The following is a 21582-nucleotide window of genomic DNA, read 5'->3' on the forward strand; positions in this document are numbered from 1 at the left end:
AGGGCACTCTCCAGGGAGATAGTAGGTATCTACATTAGATATTTGTCTTCATTGTCACCTGGATTGTCCTGATTTGAAGTGGGCAAGCACCCAAGTGTCCACAGAGACTGACCCAGGGGAAAGTAAGGCTGGTCCCAAGGTGATGTTGTTGTTGTTGTTGTTGTTGTTGTTGTTGTTGTTGTTGTTGTTGTTGTGGGCCTTCAATTTATTTCCAACTTATGGTGAACTTAAGGTAACCCTATCACAGTGCTGAGAGTGAATGACTTGCCCAGGGCTACCCAGTGGGTTTCCAGGGCCAAGCTATGATTCAAACTTTGGTCTCCTGAGTTCTAGTCCAACATTCAAACCACACTAGCTCTCTCCCAAGGTGACAGTTGTTGTTGTGTGCCTTCAAGTCATTTCTGATGACCCTCAGGTGAATCTATCATGGGGTTTTCTTGGCAAGATTTGTTCAAAGAAGGTTTGCCGTTGCCATTCTCTGAGGCTGAGAGAATGCGACTTGTCCAAATTCACCCCACTGAGTTTCATGGCCAAGCTGGGAGTCAAACCCTGATCTCCAGAGACAAAGTCCGACACACAAACCACTATGCCATGCTGTCTCTTTCTCGAGACGCGTGTCTGTTCTTCTGTCCATTGGGTTGCATCAGAATGGCATTGCTACCCCAATGCCTCTGGCCATCTCGGGTGCAAGGAACAATTGCAACCATTGTGGGAAGGGATGGGAATGCCAGTCTGCTGCATCCCAACCAGCAGGAGAACAGACCCCCGTCACTCGCAGGGGTTGGTGGCCTTTAAGTCAGGATGGAGAAGGGGATGGGTTTGGAACAAGAGAGGCCCACAATGGTTGCAATTGCCCCTTGAACCTGAGATGGCTGGAGGGATTGGGGTAGCAATGGACAGAAGAACAGACAGGCATATCCATATCCATATCCATAGCAATAGAACTAGCATGTACATTTCTATACTGCTGTGTATGTGTGTTTGTGTATGTCTTCAGGTTGACAGTTGACTTATGGTGACCCCATGAATTTCAGAGGGTTTCCTGAGGCAAGGGATCCTCAGAGGTGGTTTTTCCAGTTCCTTCCTCTGAAATATTGCCTAGAGCACCTCACTGCCAGTTTCTTATCCAAGTACTAACCAGGCCTGACCCTGCTTAGCTTTTAAGACCAGCCTTGCCCAGACTATTTCTATCCCTGCATCCACTCTCCCAGCCGTAACACATCCCAGCCCTCCACCTTTCTCCACCGTTCCCTTGTACTTCTCTGTTCTTTATATTGTTTTCCTGCCCTTGCCTGACCCTCATTAATAGAAGCAGAAAAACCATTTGTCTACAGACTGGGGTTTTTCCCTAACTTTCTTTCTCCACCCCACACTCCCCTTCACTTTTTCTTCCCTCCAGCCTTTCCCTACAATTCTCCGACTCATAATGTTTTATGACTTGGGCGATTTCAAGTGACTAATTTGCAGGAGGCCGTTGTTATTGCCATGTTGGGCTTTATAGCAGGTCAAGGGTAAACAGGCAGCCTGGCTTTCCATGGGGAGCTTCGGTCTAACCGTTAAGAGGCATTTCTTTTGCCCGGAGCAGGGCTTCCGTTTGCGTCTGACCTCCTGTGGTGGTTTAGCTGGGAACTTGCTCCATAGCGTTTCCAGAGAACCCACTGTTTGGAGAAAGATGCCCAGATTTCCAGAAAGTCAACAGCAGCATGAAAGAAACGTCACAGGTCTGGCAACCCATGCATTGCTTCTCCTTGCTTAATAAAGTGGAGAACTGTGTCCAGTTCTGGGCATCACAATTCAAAAAGGATGTTGAGAAGCTGGAGTGTATCCAGAGGAAGGTGACCAAAAGGGTGAAGGGTCTGGAAACCATGAAGCCCTAGGAGGAACGAATTAGGGAGCTGGGGATATTTAGCCTGGAGAAAAGAAGGTTAAGAGGTGATATGATAGCTCTGTTTCAATACTTCAAGGGGTGCCATATTGAGCATGGAGCAAAATTGTTTTCTGCTGATCCAGAGACTAGGACATACTCACCAAAAAGTTTGAGAATAAGTGATGCAAAATGAACGAGTACTTTTTAAAAAATCTGATATTTGGCCGTACACTCGTTCATCTGCATGCTATACATTTTATAAAGATAATAATAAATAAATAATAAATACTTTATTTATATCCCGCCCTTCCAAAAAGATCAGGGCGGCTTCCAAATGCAGACAATGCACAGACACAGATTAAAAACACAACAGCAGCACCAATACTGATACAAAAAGAAACAATAAAAACAATAAAAAGCCCCGTTAGCCCATCCTCATGGCCACGGAAGAGGAGGGAGGCCCATAGGATGTTTAGTCGGGGAATGCCTGCTTAAATAGGAAGGTCTTGAGGTCCTTCCTAAATTGGGCCAGGGTAGTAGATGAGCGGAGCTCGGTGGGCAGCGTGTTCCAGAGGGCAGGGGCAGCTGTGGAAAAGGCTCTTCTAGAGGTAGAAGCTAGCCTAGCCCCTGGCACCTTCAGCAATTGCTGCCCAGATGTTCTGAGGGTGCGAGGCGGATTGTACGGGGAGAGGCGGTCCTTCAGAAATCCTGGGCCCAAGCCATTTAGGGCTTTATAGGTAATAACCAACGCCTTATATTGAGCTCGGAAGCGTATAGGCAGCCAATGAAGATCTTTAAGTATAGGTGTTATATGGCTGGTCCTGGGAGCACCAGTGACCAGCCGGGCTGCCATATTCTGTACCAATTGGAGCTTCCGAGTTTGGTATAAGGGTTGCCCCATGTAGAGTACATTGCAGAAGTCCAATCTCGAAGTTACCAGGGCGTGTACAACAGTTTCTAGGTCCCTCCGGTCCAGGTATGGGCGCAGCTGGCGGATCAGCCGAAGCTGATAACAGGTGCTCTTGACCGTCGCATTCACCTGAGCAGTCAGATGAAGTGACGAATCAAGAAGCACTCCCAGACTGCGCACGGAGTCCTTCACAGGGAGCGTGACCCCGTCCAGGACAGGTGGAATCACCGTCATTCCCGGACCGGGGGAACCTATCACTAGTACCTCCGTTTTCTCTGGATTTAGTTTGAGTCGGTTTTTCCTCATCCAGTCCATTACTGACTCCAGACAGGCCACGAGGGGAGAGACGCCATCCCCGGTCACTGCATCAGTCGGAGACATAGAGAAAATAATCTGGGTGTCATCAGCGTACTGATAACCCCGCGCCCCATGTCTCCGGATGATCTCTCCCAGCGGTTTCATGTAAATGTTAAATAGCATGGGAGACAGAATGGCTCCTTGAGGGACCCCAGTTTTAAGGGCCCGCTCGCTGGAGCGCACGTCTCCCAGCTGCACCATCTGGGACCTCCCAGAGAGGTAGGACCGGAACCACTGGAGCGCAGTGCCCCCGATCCCAACCTCCGCCAGGCGCCCCAGAAGGATACCATGGTCTATGGTATCGAAAGCCGCTGAGATGTCCAAGAGCACCAACAGGGACACGCTACCCCCGTCGATGCTCAGACGGAGATCATCGACCAAGGCGACCATGGCCGTCTCAACCCCGTGACCCGCCCGGAAGCCAGTTTGAAATGGATCCAGATAATCAGTTTCATCCAAGACCGCCTGAAGCTGGATCGCAACCGCCCTCTCAATCACCTTCCCCAAAAATGGTAGCAGCGAAACAGGCCGATAATTATTATGTACCAGGGGGTCGAGGGAGGGCTTTTTTAGGATCGGTCTTACGATGGCCAATTTTAGATCCGATGGAAACTGCCCATCCCTCAAAGAGGTGTTGATTATCCGGTGTAGCAGTGTTGTTACTACCGGTCCCCCCTGGGCCGCTAACCACGAGGGGCAGGGATCAAGAGAGCAGGTCGTTTTCCGAACACTTCCGAGGATCTTGTCCACATCCTCGGTACTCACCAACTCAAACTGATCCAGTGTAACACAGTCCACGGAGGCTCTGGACACTTCTACCCTAGGCTCTGCATTAACATCGGCGTTCAGACCTTCGCTTATACGAGAAGTTTTATCCACAAAAAAGTCATTAAAAAGGTCGCAGCAGGCCTTCGAAGGTTCAAGGATCTGGTTCGGGGCAGGAGGGAGCTGAGTTAGCTCCCTGACTACCCTGAACAACTCTGCCGGACGTGACTCCGCGGACGCAATACGAGCACCATAGAACGAATTCTTAGTTGCTCGTATTGCCTCTCCATAGTCCTTCAACAAGCGGTCTAGGAGAGTCTTGTCGTTTAAGCGTAGGTGTTTCCGCCAACGGTACTCTAGTCGTCGCAGGACCCGCTTCCTCGCCCGGAGATCTTCCGTATACCAGGGCTTACGATTGGAAGCGGGCCTGAGAGGACGCTTGGGAGCGATTCTGTGTATAGCCCCGGAAAGACCGGTATTCCAGATACCGGTAAGGGCATCAACAGAGTCGCCGTCATTTCCAACCGTGAGCCCCTCTAAGGCTTCTTGGAACCTCTGAGGTTCCATCAGCCTTCGAGGGTGGACCATCCTAACTGGTCCACCACCCCCGGGAGGGATCCGGGTAGAAGCCTTGATTTTCACCTCTACCAGGAAATGATCCGTCCATGACACGGGGGAAATCTTAGCAATTTCCACCCACGGATTTTCCGCGTCCGTGCAGAAGACCAAATCGAGCGTGTTACCCGCACAATGCGTAGGACCCTGTATCAGCTGGGACAGGCCCATGGCCGTCATGGTCTCCATGAATTCCCGAGCCGCACCGGATGGAACATAGCTGGCCGTGAGGGAGATGTTGAAGTCACCCAGGACAAGAAGCCTGGGCGTCTCCAACATCAGCTCAGCGACCAGCTGTGTCAGTTCGTTAAGGGAGTCCGCTAATGCACGGGGTGGCCGATACACCAACAGAATCCCTAGACTGTCCCTAGCTTTTAGGGTCAGGTAAACACACTCAATATAGGAGGTCTGTCGGACGTGGTTCCGGGTGAGGGACACGGTGTTCCTATGTACCAAGGCCACACCCCCCCCCGCCCACCTAACCTGCGCTGGTCCTTCACCGAGTACCCGGCAGGCAGGGCCTGAGCCCACACAGCATTCCCTTCAGGCCCCAACCAGGTCTCGGTAATGCAAGCCAGGTCACACCTAGAGTCCTCCAGAAGGTCATGGAGGATGTGGGACTTGTTGTTAATAGACCTGGCATTGCACAGGAGCAGCGACAGGGTTTGTGGCACGGTTGGAGAGACCCTCAGGTCCTTTAGGTTGGGAGGGGGACAGGAAGGTGAGATAGATATGACGCATCTATCACGCCTTCCCCTGGAACGCAAGTCCCTTCTCCCACCGCCATACCTCCCCCTGCCCCACACATGCGAATAAGATCCTCGAGGACAGTGGCTCTCAACCTTCTTAATGCCGCAGCCCTTTAATACAGTTCCTCATGTTGTGATGACCCCCAACCATAGAGGAGCGGTGTCTTGGTTCCTAAGACCATTGGAAATATGGGTTTTCCAATGGTTTTAGGTGACCTGTGAAAGGGTCATTTGACCCCCAAAGGGGTCGCGGCCCACGGGTTGAAAACCGCTGCTCTAGGAAGTAGAGATTATAAAAGCTTTACAGAATTAAGGATATTTCATTAAAACAGAACTATAATGGGAGTACATTAAATAAAAGTAAGTTAGAAAAGAAAAAAATCTGCAGAATTATAGTTACAAATGGCAAAAAAATCACAGTCCGTAGCGGAATAGTTTCATTTGAGAAGATAGTGATATGGATTATAATGAACAAAGAAGATTATAAGGCATTGTTAGAAAATAAAACAGAAAGATAATAACTAAAAAGTAAAAGGGATATATGATATCTACGAAAACGACCTTGGAATAGAGGAGAGGAAATATATCTGTGCATATCTGCTCTCTGTATTTTAATAGGTAGTTTCGGTCCAGTCTATGTCTATTTTGTTTGTTTGTTTGATTGGTTATATGTCTATGTTGTGTTAGGTTTTGTGTGATATTCACTGTTGTATTGATGTTGGTCCTAAGTGTTGAAAAAGGAAGGAAGGAAGGAAGGGAGGGAGGGAGGGAGGGAGGGAGGGAGGAAGGAAGGAAGGAAGGAAGGAAGGAAGGAAGGAAGAAAGAAAGAAAGAAAGAAAGAAAGAAAGAAAGAAAGAAAGAAAGAAAGAAAGAGCAGAGAGAGACTAGGGCATGAAGCCATGGAACCAAACTGCAGGAAAAGAGATTCCATTTCAACATTAGGCAGAACTTCCAGACGGTAAAAGAGCTATTCAACAGTAGAAGATGCTTCATTGGAGAATGGTGGTCTTCTTCTTTGGAGGTTGATAAGCAAGGTTTGGATGGCCCTCTGTCCCTGGGAGGGCTATGATGGTGCCTTCCTGCATGGCAGAAGGGGGTTGAACTGGACGGACCTTGGGGTCTCTTCCAACTCCATGATTCTATGACTACAATCAAACACAGAACCTGGAAATACCACCACCACCACCACCATCATCCCTCCCCACTACTTCTGTTGTTGTTGGAGGACTACAACCTCCAGAATCTCCCAGCCATTACTGGCCATTCTGTTTGGGGGCATCTGGGGCATGACCCAGAGAGAGGAGATCCACTGAATCAATTGCTGAATGTTGAATCCAGACATAGCTAAATCTCATAAGTTTAATGGGTCTTCATCTGGTTGAGACTCACCAAGATCCAATATTCAGATTGTATAGCATTGCTGGTGTTGGTGTTAATTGCTGCCAAGTTTGACTTATGCCGACCCCATGAATGAAAGACCTCCAGGTCACCAGGTCGCTCTGCTCAGATCTTGCAAAGTCAGGACAGCTGTGGCTTCCTTGATGGAGTCTGGAATGCACTCTTCCTCTTTTCCTGCTGCCTTCCACCTTTCCAAGCACTACTGACTTTTCTAGGGAGCCCTGTCTTTTCATTATATGTCTGAAGTAAGACAGACTCTGTTCAGTCATTTTGGTTTCTAGGGAGAGTTCAGCCTTGATTTGTTCCTGGAACCCTTTATTGGTCTTTTTAGCAGTCCACAGAATCAGCAGGAATCTTCTCCAGCACCACATTTCCAAAGAGTTGATTTTCTTCCCAGCATCTTTCTTCACCATCCATAGAAAAGGGAAATATGTATTAGAAATCGCATAGCATGCATGTCCACATGCGGAGTGAACCCATCAATTGTACTAAGCAACCCTGGTAGAGAATGCTAACGTTGCACAACTGAGCTGAGATGCCAAATGAGCAACTGAAGGCACACCCACATGTCCATATACATCCATGCACAATGTATATGCACAAGGCATATGCTCATCCAAACACAGGGGACATCTATGCATACAACTTTGCTTTTGCAACCCTGAACTGAATGCGAATTTTTCACATTGGATGAAAATGTCCAACTAACTTTGTAGGGCAACTTATGAATGCATCCTTCTAAGCTCACTAAAATGAATACCCAGCTGGTTGGGGGCAATTAGCTTACACTTTGTAAACCTCTTAGGGAATGCTTAAGTGCACTCATAAGCGGTATAGAAATGCACTTGCTATTGCTATTGCAAAACACACTAACAGTGTCCCATGTGCTAATGACAGGACTCAGGAATTCAAGTTCCAAAAAAGTAACTTTTCCAAGCTCTGGTTAAGAGGCAGTTAGGCTTCTGTTTGCAGTGCTTTCTGTGCTCCACGGATTCGACTTCTAACATCTCTTTGCAAAAATCAGCCAGGCCAAAGAGATCTGGAGAAAGGAGTGTGCAAACACACAGACAGTGCTGACAGCATTGTCCTGCCACTTCCTTCCCACTCTCTTAAAAATCCATCTTCTGTCTTCGGCGTTAGGCTTCATCAGGCAAAGGTTTCCATAGATGTAAGCTGATATACCTTTAGAGGAATAATAACTGGGGCCAGAAAGACATGACCAGATTTGGGAACATTTGGAAATACTTTTGCAAATCCAGCCCGAAGAGAGAACGGATCTGTGTATCAAGCAGATGGCAATGCTCTTGGAAGACGGAGAAAAGGATGAGTTACCGGCATGCCTTGCTGACAGAGATATTGATGACAAGGCTGACAGTATGGCCTCCACCCCCCGCACATTAATTGTGTGTGCGCATGTGCATGTGCTTTCAAGTTATTAAACAGAGGCTGGATGGCCATCTGTTGGTGGTGCTTTGATTGTGAGTTCTTGCATGGCAGAATGGGGTTGGATTTGGTGGCCCTTGAGAAGGAGTCTCCACCACAATCTGAGGGAGTGTGTTTTGCTGTTGTACATTTTGTTATCTTTGGTCCAGCTTTCTAATCTATTACGGTCATTTTGAATTTTGATCCTGTCCTCTGGGATATTAGCTGCTACTCCTAATTTGGTGTTATCTGCAAATTTCACAAGCGGTCCCTCTATTCCTTCCTCCAAGTCATTGATAAAGATGTTGAATAGCAAACTGGGCCCAGGACAGAACCCCACTGGATATCCCACTGGTCAGTTCACTCCAGGATGAAGAAGAGGAGCCACTTCAATTGTTCATAGGAACGGGATATAAACAAATTGTATTATTGTTGTTGTTGTTGTTGTTGCTGAGCATCCTTTGGGTCGGACGACATTATTTCTGCAGTGCAGATGCAGCCCTAGAGCCCTTTTTCAAACCACTGCCGCCGCTTGCACATGGAACTATCAGACTCTTTCCCCACATTGAGGCAACTTGCCATCAGGAGCTGAATGAATTCAGGTGCTCGCTGCTTTCTTAATCCAAGATTTTCCCTGCTGCATAAACAGCTCCTCCAACCTCACCTTGGTCCAGAACCAGAAAAAGCAGAACTTTCTCGAAAGGCCCTGCAGTCCTGCACATGACGCCGGCAAGCAGACGCCTTGCATTAGGCTGGAGGCACATCCAAAATGCAATGGGATGGAAGAGGGTTTTCAACCGGCCTTGATCGGAAAAGACTGGATGCAGCCCTTCTCCTGCTCTCCTGGTTTCACACCTCACAGATCAAGACTGGTCAAGCCGACACCTTTATGAGCCCTGCTTCCCATGGATCTCACAGGCTGCCTTTCCAGCATGGCCAGCATCTGGGATGCAAACACACTGGATTCATTAGTTCAAAAAATGCAGACAATTTGGGAAATGATGCTAATATTTCAGGGTGTTCCTCCCCTTCTGGCCCTAAAGGACTGATATTAAAGTGGATATTAAGGGAGGTTTCTCTTGCTCTTTGGCACACCTGCCAGGTTTCTGGCGTTGAGTAGGAGAGGACGGTTCAAAGCCGGCTGACCACTTTCCCTCCCTCTTTGAAATCCGATTGTCCAACATTCTTCATCTCCTGATCTGTGAGAGTTTCTGGAATAATGTTCTTTGCCATTACAGTGTGTGTGTGTGTGTGTGTGTGTGTGTGTGTGTGTGTGTATAATCCCCAAGAGCTGAGACTGGTCAACACAAAAGTATTTTCCTCAAGACAGTGCATCTAGTTTGCAAGCAAATTAAAACAAGACTTTAGCTTTGGGAAAGATTAGCTATTAGGACTCCATAACCTCCATTATTTCACAGATCGAAACCCAGAATGTGTGTATCCAAGCAGCATCAGAGTGTAGTTAAGATGGCAGGAGTTATTAATGAAGAAGAACACACAAGCTAAGAAAGGCTGATGCAGTTTGCTTTTGCCTGAGCCTCCTGGGAAGGACGAGGCTTCACTCCTTGTTCTACTCTCCTCTCCCCTCCGCCTGCTTAGTTTACTCAGAGCACTTGGAACTCAGTTTGAAGTAACTGAAGTACCATATATACTCAACTATAAGTTTGCCTCATGTATAAGCCAATGACAAGTTATGGATTTTGCTATGACCCATGGATAAGTCGAGGTTAAAACTAAGGAGCATATAGCAAAGGATCTAAAGCAGGGGTTGGCAACCTCCGGCCCGAGGGCCGGATCCGGCCTGCGGGCGCCTTTCCGCCGGCCCCCGGTCCCTCCCGCCACCGAAATCGCTGCCGATTTCGGCGGCTTCAGCCGCCATTTTGCCCTTCAAAATGGCGGCGAAGTCTCGCGCGACCAAAAAGGTCACGCGAGATTTCACCGCCATTTTGAAGGGCAAAATGGCGGCGCCCATTCCGAGGCCCGCTGCGGCCTCCGGAGCCCCGAAACGGGGCTCCAGCAGCTGCAACGGGCCTCTGGGAGGCCCGCTGCGTCCTCCGGAGCCTCGAAACGGGGCTCCAGCAGCCGCAACGGGCCTCTGGGAGGCCCGCTGCGTCCTCCGGAGCCCTGAAATGGAGCTCCAGCAGCCGCAACGAACCTCTGGGAGGCCCGCTGCGACCTCCGGAGCCTCGAAACGGGGCTCCAGCAGCCGCAACGGGCCTCTGGGAGGCCCGCTGCGACCTCCGGAGCCTCGAAACGGGGCTCCAGCAGCTGCAACGGGCCCCTGGGAGGCCCGTTGCCGCTGCTGGGGCCCTCCAGGAGGGCTCCTGCGACGGCAGCGGGCCCCTGGGAGGCCAGTTGCTGTCCCTTGGGCCCTCCAGGAGGGCTCCTGCGACGGCAGAGGGCCTCCCAGAGGCCCGTTGCCTGCACCGGGGTCCTCCAGGAGGGCTCCAGCGGCGGCAGCGGGCCCCTGGGAGGCCAGTTGCCTTCACCGGGGTCCTCCAGGAGGGCTCCAACAGCGGCAGCGGGCCCCTGGGAGGCCTGTTGCCGTCGCAGGGTCCCTCCAGGAGGGTTCCAGCGGCAGCAGCGGGCCCTGGGAGGCCAGTTGCTGTCCCTTGGGCCCTCCTGGAGGACCCTAGCAAAGGCAATGGGCCTCTGGGAGGCCCGCTGCCGTCGCAGGAGCCCTCCTGGAGGGCCCAAGGGACAGCAACTGGCCTCCCAGGGGCCCGCTGGGAGGCCAGTTGCCGTCGCAGGGGACCTCCAGGAGGGCTCCGACGGCAGCAGCGGGGCCCTGGCGTCAGGGGCCAGCAAAGACGGGGAGGCCTCCAGCTCTGGCGGTCCCCGCCGGCTCTTTCCTGGCCTCTGACAAGGCCTGGGGCCCCGTTAGGGGCCGGCAAAGAGGAGGTGGCATGGCCCTTGGGGGTGGAAGCTCCGCCCCAGCATGTGGCCCCGCCCCTGGGGGGTGGAAGCTCCACCCCCCGGCTTCGGCCCCCCGGTTGTCTGAGGGACACCAACCCGGCCCCCGGCTCAAAAAGGTTGCCTACCCCTGATCTAAAGGATGAAGCAAAGCAAAACAATGCCAGCAGACATAACTCTTTGTACTTACTCTTAAGGCTGGATCGATGAGAGAGTAGAGAGAAAGATTATACTCTTGCTTTTCACCAGAGAATGGTTCCTTCTGTTAAATAAGAGTTAAGATACACTGATCTGTGGATAAGTTGACTCAGATTTTTTGGGTCAACTTTTTGATCTAAAATTCTGGACTTATACATAAGTAAGCTGAGGAATCATAGAATCATCGAGTTGGAAGAGGCTGCTCCAAAGTCCAACACCATTCCAACATATAGAGGAAGACACCATCTAAGCATTCCCTCTGACAGATGGCCATCCAGCCTCTAATGTAAAACCTCCCAAGAGGGAGACTGCACCACGCTCCAAGGCAGCTTCTTCCACTGTCAAACAGCCCTTACTGTCAAGAAGTTCCTCCTAATGTTGAGGTGGAATCGCTTATCCTGGAGCTTGCATCCATTGTTCCGGGTCCTGTTTTCTGGAGCAGCAGAAAACAAGCTTGCTCCATCCTCAATATGACTTCCCTTCAAGTATTTAAATAGGGCTATCATATCACCTCTTAACCTTCTCTTCTCCAGCCTAAACATCCCCAGCTCCCTGAGTTGTTCTTCATAGGGCTTCATGGTTTCAAGACTGGACCAAAGCAGAATAGAGTGACACCTTTACTTCCCTGAATCTAGACACTATACACCTATTGATGCATCCTAGGGCTGCACTGGCCTTTTTTTAGCTGCAGCATCACACTGCTGGCTCATGTTCAGCTTGTGGTCTACTAAGACATCCGGATTCTTTTTGCTGGTACTCTTGTGGGGAATGTGGAGGGAGGAGAAAGAAACTGGGACATTTTAATAGCCATTGAGAAAGTGGGATGGCAGAGGACTGGTCAGGGCTGCCCCTGCCAAACTGGGATGCCTGGAGCCTTTGCTTACCCTGTGCTTGAACTTCCTAGTGAGGCCTTCCTGAACCAGCTCTTGCAGCCAGCAAAGTGCTTGGCCCCAATGAATTTTTGGTCCAACTCAGCAAGGCCTGTTCCTTTTGCCCTCCGGCCGTTCCAAAGGATGACCGAATGGTTTGGAGCAGCTCCTGTCTGACAGGGTGAGACAAAAACAAGCCCAGGAGGAACAGCAGATTAGCTCATGCTATCTCTCCAAATGGCAAAGGGGTTAAATCCTTCAAAGCGAAAACACAGATCCCTTGCCACCTATCATTACCGCTCCATAGGATCATTTATGGCTTCTTGAAAAACACACACTATGCACACCCGCAAGGGCCCAAGGAATCTCTGGAACGGCTCTTCCCCCCTTTCCCCCTTCTCTTGCAGAAGGGAGCCTGATTCAGAAAGGCCAGGAGGCTGACCACAGGCCCATCTGAGCCAAAACACTAAAAATTCCAGGAAATGTGGTTTTTGTCTTCTCTCTCTCCCTTGGCTAGGATGAAACCAAGACCGAAATAAGCAAATGGACCTTCCCTGGAGACCCGCTAACCTCTCCGTTACCTGAAGAGATTCCACTGAACTCTTTCTGCTCCTGCGCCTCATTAGCAAGACGCGAGGTTTGCTTTTCCAAAGGCTTCTGGCTGCTGTCAGCAAAGAGGTGGATGCTGGAGGAGGAACAGCTGAGAATTGGGCCTCTCTGGTCTGCTCTTGCCAGTTGGAGATGCTACGTTTTCTCTGTTGATTTATTGTAATATGTACGGTCAGCCTCCATGAAGGGATAGGAAGCATGCTTATCAACTTTGCAGAGAAGTGACCATTGGGGTGTCCAGTGGGGCTCTGTCCTGGGACCAGTTTGCAATTCAACGTCTTTATCAATGACTTGGAGGACATAATTAGGGGCATACTTATCAAATTTGCAGACGACACCAAATTAGGAGGAGTAGCTAATACTCCAGAGGACAGGATCAACATTCAAAACGACCTGAATAGACTAGAAAGATCTCTCTCTAACAGAGAAGACTAAATATCTCACCGAACAACAAATCCCAGAATTCCATAGCACTGAGCCACAGGAGTTTCAAGCAGTGTCAAACTCCATCGATTCTGCAGTGTAGATGCAGCTTGTAATTGTGTTTAACGTTGTGTTTCAACCTGATTTTATTTTTATTTCTTTGTGAGCCCCCTTGAGTCCCATTCTGGGAGGAAGGTGGCATATAAATGAAATGAAAGTCTAAAGCATAGGTTCCCTGCAACCTATTCAAAACAGGGAACATTGCCAGCCATGCCTCTTTCAGAAATCGACAGAGCAACAACTCTGTAGTATGAGGAACAACCAAATGGATAGATAAAGTTGTGAGATAAAAGGACATCCACTTTATCCTTTCTTTGCCTGCTTTCATTCTGACAGTAAATGGTTTTGGAGTTCCTGGCTCAGGCATCTCTCCAGTTGCGATGTTAAGTGGGTATGTGCCGTCTATGGGGAACATGCAGATATAATAAAGGCCTTATGTAATTGGATGTTACGTCTTTGTGTAATATTTTGAATACGGCCCCATGAACAATGCCTTTAAGAGTAAGCTGAAACAGGTGCTGAGCTATTTAGTGAAGGAAAAGTCATCCCTCCAGCATCTTGAGACGTGCCTCCTTCTACTCTTCAAGCTAACCAATAATCCATGGCATATGCTGCTGTCTCATTAAATGCAGGTTTAATGGCAAACTGTGCCAGGATGGCCGGTGAAGCTGCAGAATGGCTATAAAATGGAATGTAAATGCACCGTCTATGGTGCACCACATCTGAAATAATGTCCAGTTGTGCGCCTTTCCAGCTAAGCAGTGGCAGAGAACCAAAGGGAGGCTGCATCCGCACTGAAGAAATAATCCAGTTTGACAATGCATTCACTGCTGTGGCTCCATGCTATGGAATCCTGGGATTTGTAATTTGTTGTGGTGGCAGAGCTCTCCGACAGAGAAGGCTCAATATCCCACAAAACTACAACTCACAGAATTTCAGAGCATTGAGCCATGACAGTTAAAGCACTGCCAAAGTGTATTAATTCTGCAGTGTAGAAGTGTGGTTTTCTTTCCCTCTCTCTATCCAAAAGTTTTCTTCCTCTGGTTCAAAGGCAAGGAGTTTTCTGCCCATCTGCTCCTTGTCCCATTTCTTTGTGCAAGTTATGGGCCTTTTATTGTTGAGAGCTGTGGTGCTTATCTCCCCCTCCCTTTTTTTTTCTTCAAAGGAAGATCTCAAGCTTCCCTAGGAATCATGCTGAGGCTTGTTGCAGCCTTTGACTTCACCTTGTTGAAGTTATTTGGGCACTCTACACATGCTCGGTTACTCCCTTGTTACTCTTTGCTCAGGAATGTCAGGATCCAGTTTGTGAGAGTCGAAAGAAGCCTTGCACACATGGGAGATCATGATGTGTTTCCAACTTGTGACACATCGCTGCTGGGTTTGTCCATCAGCTTCCCAGCCATGGGTGGGAAGGACTTGGACTCCCCACTTTAGCTGAGTGAAATACTGTTTTGAGCCCAAGTGGTTTTCATTACAAATTGGAGGCATTTGTTCTGCAAGCTCGCAGTCTCCAACTTGCCCCGGTTTACCCTGGCCTCCATGGCCTTCTTGGTGGGGGCCTTTTCCCAAGAGCCATTAAGTGCTGGGCCAAAACCTGTCCTCCAATTGCTCAGTTTTTTCCACTCTCAAAAAGGCTTCCCTTCTTCTGCCATATTTTGGGAGTGCTTTAGAATTTAGTTTGGACATCTTGTCTGGAAACCACCACCAAAGCCTTTGAGAACAGTCTTAGGGAGCTGTGTATGTTTAGCAAGAAGGAGAGCAGGTTAAGGGGGACATGAGAGCTGTGCTTAAATATGTGAAAGGATGTCATGCTGAGGATGGAGCAAGCTTGTTTTCTGCTGCTCCAGAGAATAGGACCCAGAGCAAGTGTCAGGAGAAGAGATTCCACCTAAACCCAAGGAAGGACTTCCTGATGGTAAGAGCTGCCCAACAGTGGAAGATGCTGCCTTGGAGGGTAGTGGAGCCTCCTTCTTTGGAGGTTTTGCAACAGAGGCTGGATGGCCATCTGTTGCAAGGAAAGCTTTGTTTCTTCCTGGATGGCAGATGGGCCATTGGGGTCTCTTCCAACTATATGATTCTAGGGGCTCCTTCCCACTTACATTTAAACCGGTTTGGGATTCAGTCATATAAGCCGATCAGCAATTCGCTTCAAATCATAGTGGGAACGAGCCCTATGAGTCCCTCCAATGTACCCCTTGATTCCCTGGAACTGCAGAAACAACCATTGCACATTGTGCATGATTCCCCTTTCCACAAGGGGACAAGAAGCAGGAACACTGGCAATGGTTGCATACTGTCATTGTTCAGCAGGAAGGTGGCCTAGTGCAGTGTGGCAACATGAGTGTAGATTTAAACAATGAAAGCACAATGGAGAAGCTTAGCTAGCATGAGTACAATTGGCTGGGAAAAGTCCAGTTGACAGTCTGGCATAGCACTAGTGCCACAACTTGGACACACACATGTATTAAACAATGGTTCAAGTTGTTCCAGGCGTCAGAGTGGAGCAGATCTAGACTGAATCATTCTATTCCTCTTTGGTCAGGCCTCCCCTGGAATATTCCTGCATCCATTTCTGGTCACCACAATTCAAGAAGGATGTTGAGAAGCTGGAGCATGTCCAGAGGAGGGCCACTAAAATGGCGAAGGGCTTGGAAACCATGCCTTATGAGGAACAACTTAGGGAACTGGGTACGTTTAGCCTGGAGAAGAGACCATTAAGGGTGACATGATAACCCCATTTAGGTATTTGAAGGGGTGTCCTATTGAGGATGGAGCAAAGCTTGTTCTCTACTTCTGCTCTCCAGAGAATAGGACCCGAAGCAATGGATGCAAACTATAGGAAGAGAGATTCTACCTAAACAATAGGAGGACGTCAGATATAGCCGTATTAGTCTGTAGAATCAGTATGTAGAGAGATATTGAAGCACCTTTGAGACTGAGAGAAAGATGTTCCTAGACTGAAGGCTGCTTTCTCAGATGCATTAGGAAGACGCTAAGAGCCATTCAGCAATAGCATATGCTGCCTTGGAGAGTAGTGGAGTTTCCTTCTTTGGAGGTTTTTAACAGGGAAAGCAAGGAAACTCTTGAACTCTTGCTCATGAATCACTATTTAAAGCCACATCTTAAAAACAACTTGGATGGCCATCGGTCATCCAAGGGAAGGTTTTGTTTCTTCCTGAATGGCAGAATGGGGTTGGGCTGGATGGCTCCTTGAGGTCTCTTCCAACTCTACGATTCTATCAATCCTAGAAGTCTGTCCCAATAACATCTCAAAACTCTCTTGCTCCACATTGCCACACCTTGGTCTCCTCCTCACTGCAACTAGGACTGGAGGTGCATCTAGACTGTAGAAATAATGCAGGTGAAAATCATCGAATCATTATAGAGTTGGAAGAGACCACAATGGCCATCCACTACAAAACCCTGGGTAAAGTTTGATATCACTTTAAGTGTTGTAGTGCCTTCCTATGGTGTCTTGGGATCTGCAGTTTTGCAAGGTCTAGCCATCTCTGCCAAAGAGTGCTGCTGCCTCACAAAGTTACAAATCCCAGGATTCTGTAGGATGGAGCCATGGCAGTTAAAATGGCGGGTCAAACTGCATTATTTCTTTGGTGTAGATGCACCGAACCTGATGTGCGTCTGGGCAGCTGGTGAGCTCTCTTGGTGAGGTTTTAAGTTGCCCACCTTTATGACACTTGCTGCCTTTTCCCTGGGCCTTTCCTGGTGTGCTTGCAAACCCATTACCAAGGTTTTCAGGCCTGGAGCTGTTTCCAATTATGGGGAAAATCCTTACGTTTGATGCTGGGCTCTCCCCTCTCCTCTCTTGCATCTCCCATGTGCCGTGTCAGCGCACTGCCTTGGTGGAGAGCTTAAAGGCAGCCCTGTCTCTCCAGGACTGTTTTTTCCTTCCCTGCAATTAAACTGAAGTCTGAAGGACATCAAAAGGCGGCAGCAGATGCTCTTTGGGGACCCCCAGAAGAAACCACCCCAAGCTTTCTCCCTCTTGCACCAAAGGATGCCAGGAGCAGAGAGGAAGGCAAGGCAGCTGTAGCTGAAGAACAGTTGCTAATCTTGACTGCTTTTAAAAAGCAGTTGAGATGGATCTCTTCCGGCAGGCCTTCCCAGATTGGCATCTCAGCCGCCTCCCATCGAACGCCTGCTTTGTTTTAATAATTTATTTTAATCATTTAATTGCATTGTTTTTATTGTAGGTGGGTGGGTTTGTGGGATATTGTGTTTTATTGTATTTTAATGTTCTTTTAAATGTTGTCAGCTGCCTCGATCTAATTGGAGAGGCTGGGTATAAATAAATAAATTATTATTATTATTATTATTATTATTATTAGAGCTGACCATGCTTAGCTTCCAAGATCGTATGTGATCTAGTGCTTCATGCATCTCTCTGTGTGTTTGTGCCTTCAAGACACCTGCTGATGTATGGCAACCCCATGCATTTCACTGGGTTTTCTTAGGCAAGGAAGACTTGGAGATGGTTTTGCTAGTCCCTGCCTCCAGAATAGAGCCTAATGTATCTGCTATTTTGTCGTTGGTCTCCTGTCCAAGTACTAACCAGAGCTAGTCTTGCTTAGCATCCATGATCAGACAGGGCCTGGTGCCTTGTGCATGCCTTCAAGTCGCCTCTCAACTTCTGGAGACCCCATGCATTTCCTAAGATCTTCTTACGCAGAGGTGCTTTTATGGCCAGTTCCCTCCCCTGAAAGACAACAATTTCATTCTGGTGTTTGCATGCACTCCTTCCGAAGTTTTGCAAAGTTTTCCAACCTAAGCATCTGGATTGCAGTAGAGGGAGCTGTTCTATTGCAGATAAGGAAAGAGATGTGAATTTCAGCCAAGGCAATAAAAGATATTCTGCTTCTCTCTCCCACCCCCCACCTCCGACTCTGAAGTGTCTCCTACAGAATATCCCTATTCAAATCAACAGGACGGTGTCCAAAGTACCATTTTTCTACAGCTACACAAGGGCCCCAAAGACTCAGTTAAAGGTGTTGTGAAGGGGAACAAGGACAATTAGAAGCAAGGTGCACCTTTGGAATTTGGCTTTTAAAAAGAAAATGGACACTCTGGCATGAAAAGAGGCCATGTCCATTTCCTATTTCATCCAGTTCTGCATTCTGTTCCCATCTCCCAAACTCTTCTTCTTCCTCCTCTTGTGTGTTGTCAAGTCATTCTGAACCTATAATGGGGTTTTCTTGGCAAGTTAATTCAGAGGAGGTTTGCCATTGCCATCCTCTGAGGCTGAGAACATGTAACTTGCCTAAGGTAACCCAGTGAGTTTCCATTGCCGAGTCAGGATTTGAACCCTGGTCTCCAGAGTCATATAGTTCAACATTCAAACCACTACACCATGCGATCTGAAAGAGAATTTGGGAGATTAGTTTTAGAATCGGAACACACACCAATGGCCACAGCATCATCATCATCATCATTCCTATGGGGACAGAGGAGAAAAGGTTCAATGATCAGATGAAAGGCGAGGGGGACTGGCCCATACATGTCCATCATGGACAACACCACGATGTCCATGATGGGCAGGAGTATGAGAGTGAGCGAGTGTCCTTCTTTGAAGGTTTATAAGCAAAATCTGGACAGCCATCTGTCTCAGGACGAGCTTTGGCTGTGTTTTCTTGCATGTTGGGGGTTAGATTGGATGGCTCCTGGGGGGTCTCTTCCAACTCTAGGATTCGATTCTATTTTATTCTATTCATGATGTTGCAGAGGAAGTATCCTCCATGGGAAGGGATGCATCAAATGGTCCCTGCTTGCATGACCTCTCAAGCATACTGAAAATAAAAACCGGCGTGATTTGGTTGCATTATTCATGGGTTAATGCCGGGATAATGGCCATGCTGCGCGATGTTGCCTGAAAACAATCCCACTCTTGTGGGATATTCATGGGATTTTAATCCTCATTTATTCATGGGGTGTGGGCGCTTCCCTTCTGTGGGATAAATAAGTGGTTGTAAGATGAAATGCCCAGGCAGGGATAGATTTTGTAGGTTATAGACTCAGTGAGCAGGCAAAACTACAATACAGATAGCAAGAAGGCATCTGCTAATCTGGGCCTTGTCTAGAGGAGAGTGTTGAAAATGGTGAAGGGTCTGGAATCCACAAAGACCTTTGAGGAGTGATAGAGGGAACTGGGGATGTTAGCCTGGAGAAGAGAAAGTTAGGAGAGACATCTTCTCTAGCTTCACAAACACACACACACACACACACACACACACGACACATGTTCTCTCCCTTCTCTCAACCTGGCCACTGTCATGTCCATTTTTCATGACAGGGGATTAAGGCAATGAGATTGTGACAATTTCAGCCAGATCACGATCATGACATCTTTAGATACCTGAAGGGATGCCATGTGCAAGATGGAGTGAACTTCTTTGTGCTGCTCAAAAGACATGAACACAAACCAATGGAAAGAGATTCCACCTAAACATTTGCAGGAATTTGACTGCAATGGTGGACTGGACTCCCTCCAAGGGTGGGGGACGCTCCTTCTTTGGAGGTCTTTCAACAGACATCTTTCAGGAGTGTTGTAGTTGTGTCTTCTGCATGGCAGAATGGGGTTGGACTGGATAGCCCTTGGGGACCCTTCCGACGTGAAGATTTGATAATTCTACGCACATCTTGGCAGGAAGATTGGACTAGATTGCCCTTGTAGTCCCTTCCAATTCTATGAGTCTATGGATCTCCTGGAGCAGAAATAGGCAGACACAGACTCCCTCAAAGGGAGGCAGATCTTTTCAGGTCTTTAAGCAGAGATTATGGAGATCTAAGTACCCTACAGACATCAGATCCTATCTGAACTTGGAAGCTAAGCAGAGTCAGCCTCAGATGGCCCTTGGCTGGGAGAATGCCAAGGAATCCCAGGTGCTGTAAACTCCATTTCAGAAGAAGGAACTGGCAAAACCAGCTCTGAGGAGTCCGTGTCTAAGAAAACCCTATGCTATTCATAGGGCCCCATAAGTCAAAAGGTGACTTGAAGGCACATACAGAAGCAGAGGTTGAATGGCCATCTTTCAGGAGTGTTGTAATTGTGTGTCTTCCTGCATGGCAGAACCTTCTTGGCTTCACGCATCTCTAAGATTTTGTGTTTCTCTCATTTGCCCAAAGCCTTTAGAATCATAGAACCGTAGAGTTGGAAGAGACCATAAGGACCATCCAGTCCAACCCCATTCTGCTATGCAGGAAATCTCAATCAAAGCATAGACGACAGACAGCCATCCAGCCTCTGTTTAAAGACCTCCAAGGAAGGAGACTCTATCACCTTCCGAGGAAGTGCATTCCACTGCCGAACAGCCCTTACTCTCAGGAAGTCCCTCCGAATGTTGAGCTGGAATCTCTTTTCCTGGAGCTTGCATCCATTGCTCCATTGGGTCCTGTTCTCTGGAGCAGCAGAAAACAAGCTTGCTCCCTCCTCAATATGACATCCCTTCCAATATTTAAACAGGGCCATCATATCACCTCTCAACCTTCTTTTCTCCAGGCTAAACATCCCCAGCTCCCTAAGGCGTTCCTCATAAGACAACACCCTTCCAATGCCCCAGCTCCAAACCCAACCAGACAATGCAGAGGAGACCACACCATTGCCATATGTCCATTGACAGCTCCTTCCCCGCTTTGTTGCAACAGGTAACTTCACTCTGAGATGGATGAGTTTCCAAGTCAAACAGATGTTCGGAACAAGAGGATGGGGTTACTCAGGAATGATAATCCACCCATTCCCTCTCTCCCTCCTTCCCCTTGTTGCAGCCCACCTACAAACTCTTGCAAATGGTGGTCCTACAACTCTCCCCTCCAAAATGCCCCCCTCCATCCCATCGCCTCCTTTGGCTGCCTTTTAAAAAGCTTCTCTCTTGGAGGACGACCGGGAGCCTCCCGCTGCTTTACGGTTTCTCCAGGGCCAGTTTTTCTGCCTGTACTTTGGCCGGCCTCAGCCGCTCGGCATTGATGTATTGTTTTATTTCATCCTCTGGAGCTTCTAGGCAATTTAAAAATGATGGGCTGGAAGAGAGTGAGAAAACATCATAATAATTTCGATGGCACGGAGGCTGCTGCTTGTGGGGTATGATGGGCCGGCCGCAGAGATGGCCTGACTCTCATTATGACCAAAGGCCTGGGAAGACTCTCGCTTGGGGCTGTGATCCGATGTGGTCTGCTCCAGGGCAAAGTGGCCACCTTGCCACCTCTCCCCAGGCTGCTACTATCACCATTGAAGAAGGCTGTGTCTGGGCTACAGCTGAGCTGTTGGTATAAAATGCTGGATCCACAGTCTTTGAGGTCATATGGGGCAAGTTGTTGGGAAAAGAAGGCAAATACGACAATCTTTGCAGTGGTTGGAGAAGCCCCAGACATTGAAGGTGTGTTTGAGCCAGTGTGGTACAGTGGTCCAAGGGATTGGAG

The sequence above is a fragment of the Sceloporus occidentalis genome, unplaced genomic scaffold, assembly GCF_023333645.1.
Source record: "Sceloporus occidentalis isolate IW3139 unplaced genomic scaffold, rSceOcc1.0.p SCAF_5, whole genome shotgun sequence".
NCBI lineage: Eukaryota > Metazoa > Chordata > Lepidosauria > Squamata > Phrynosomatidae > Sceloporus > Sceloporus occidentalis.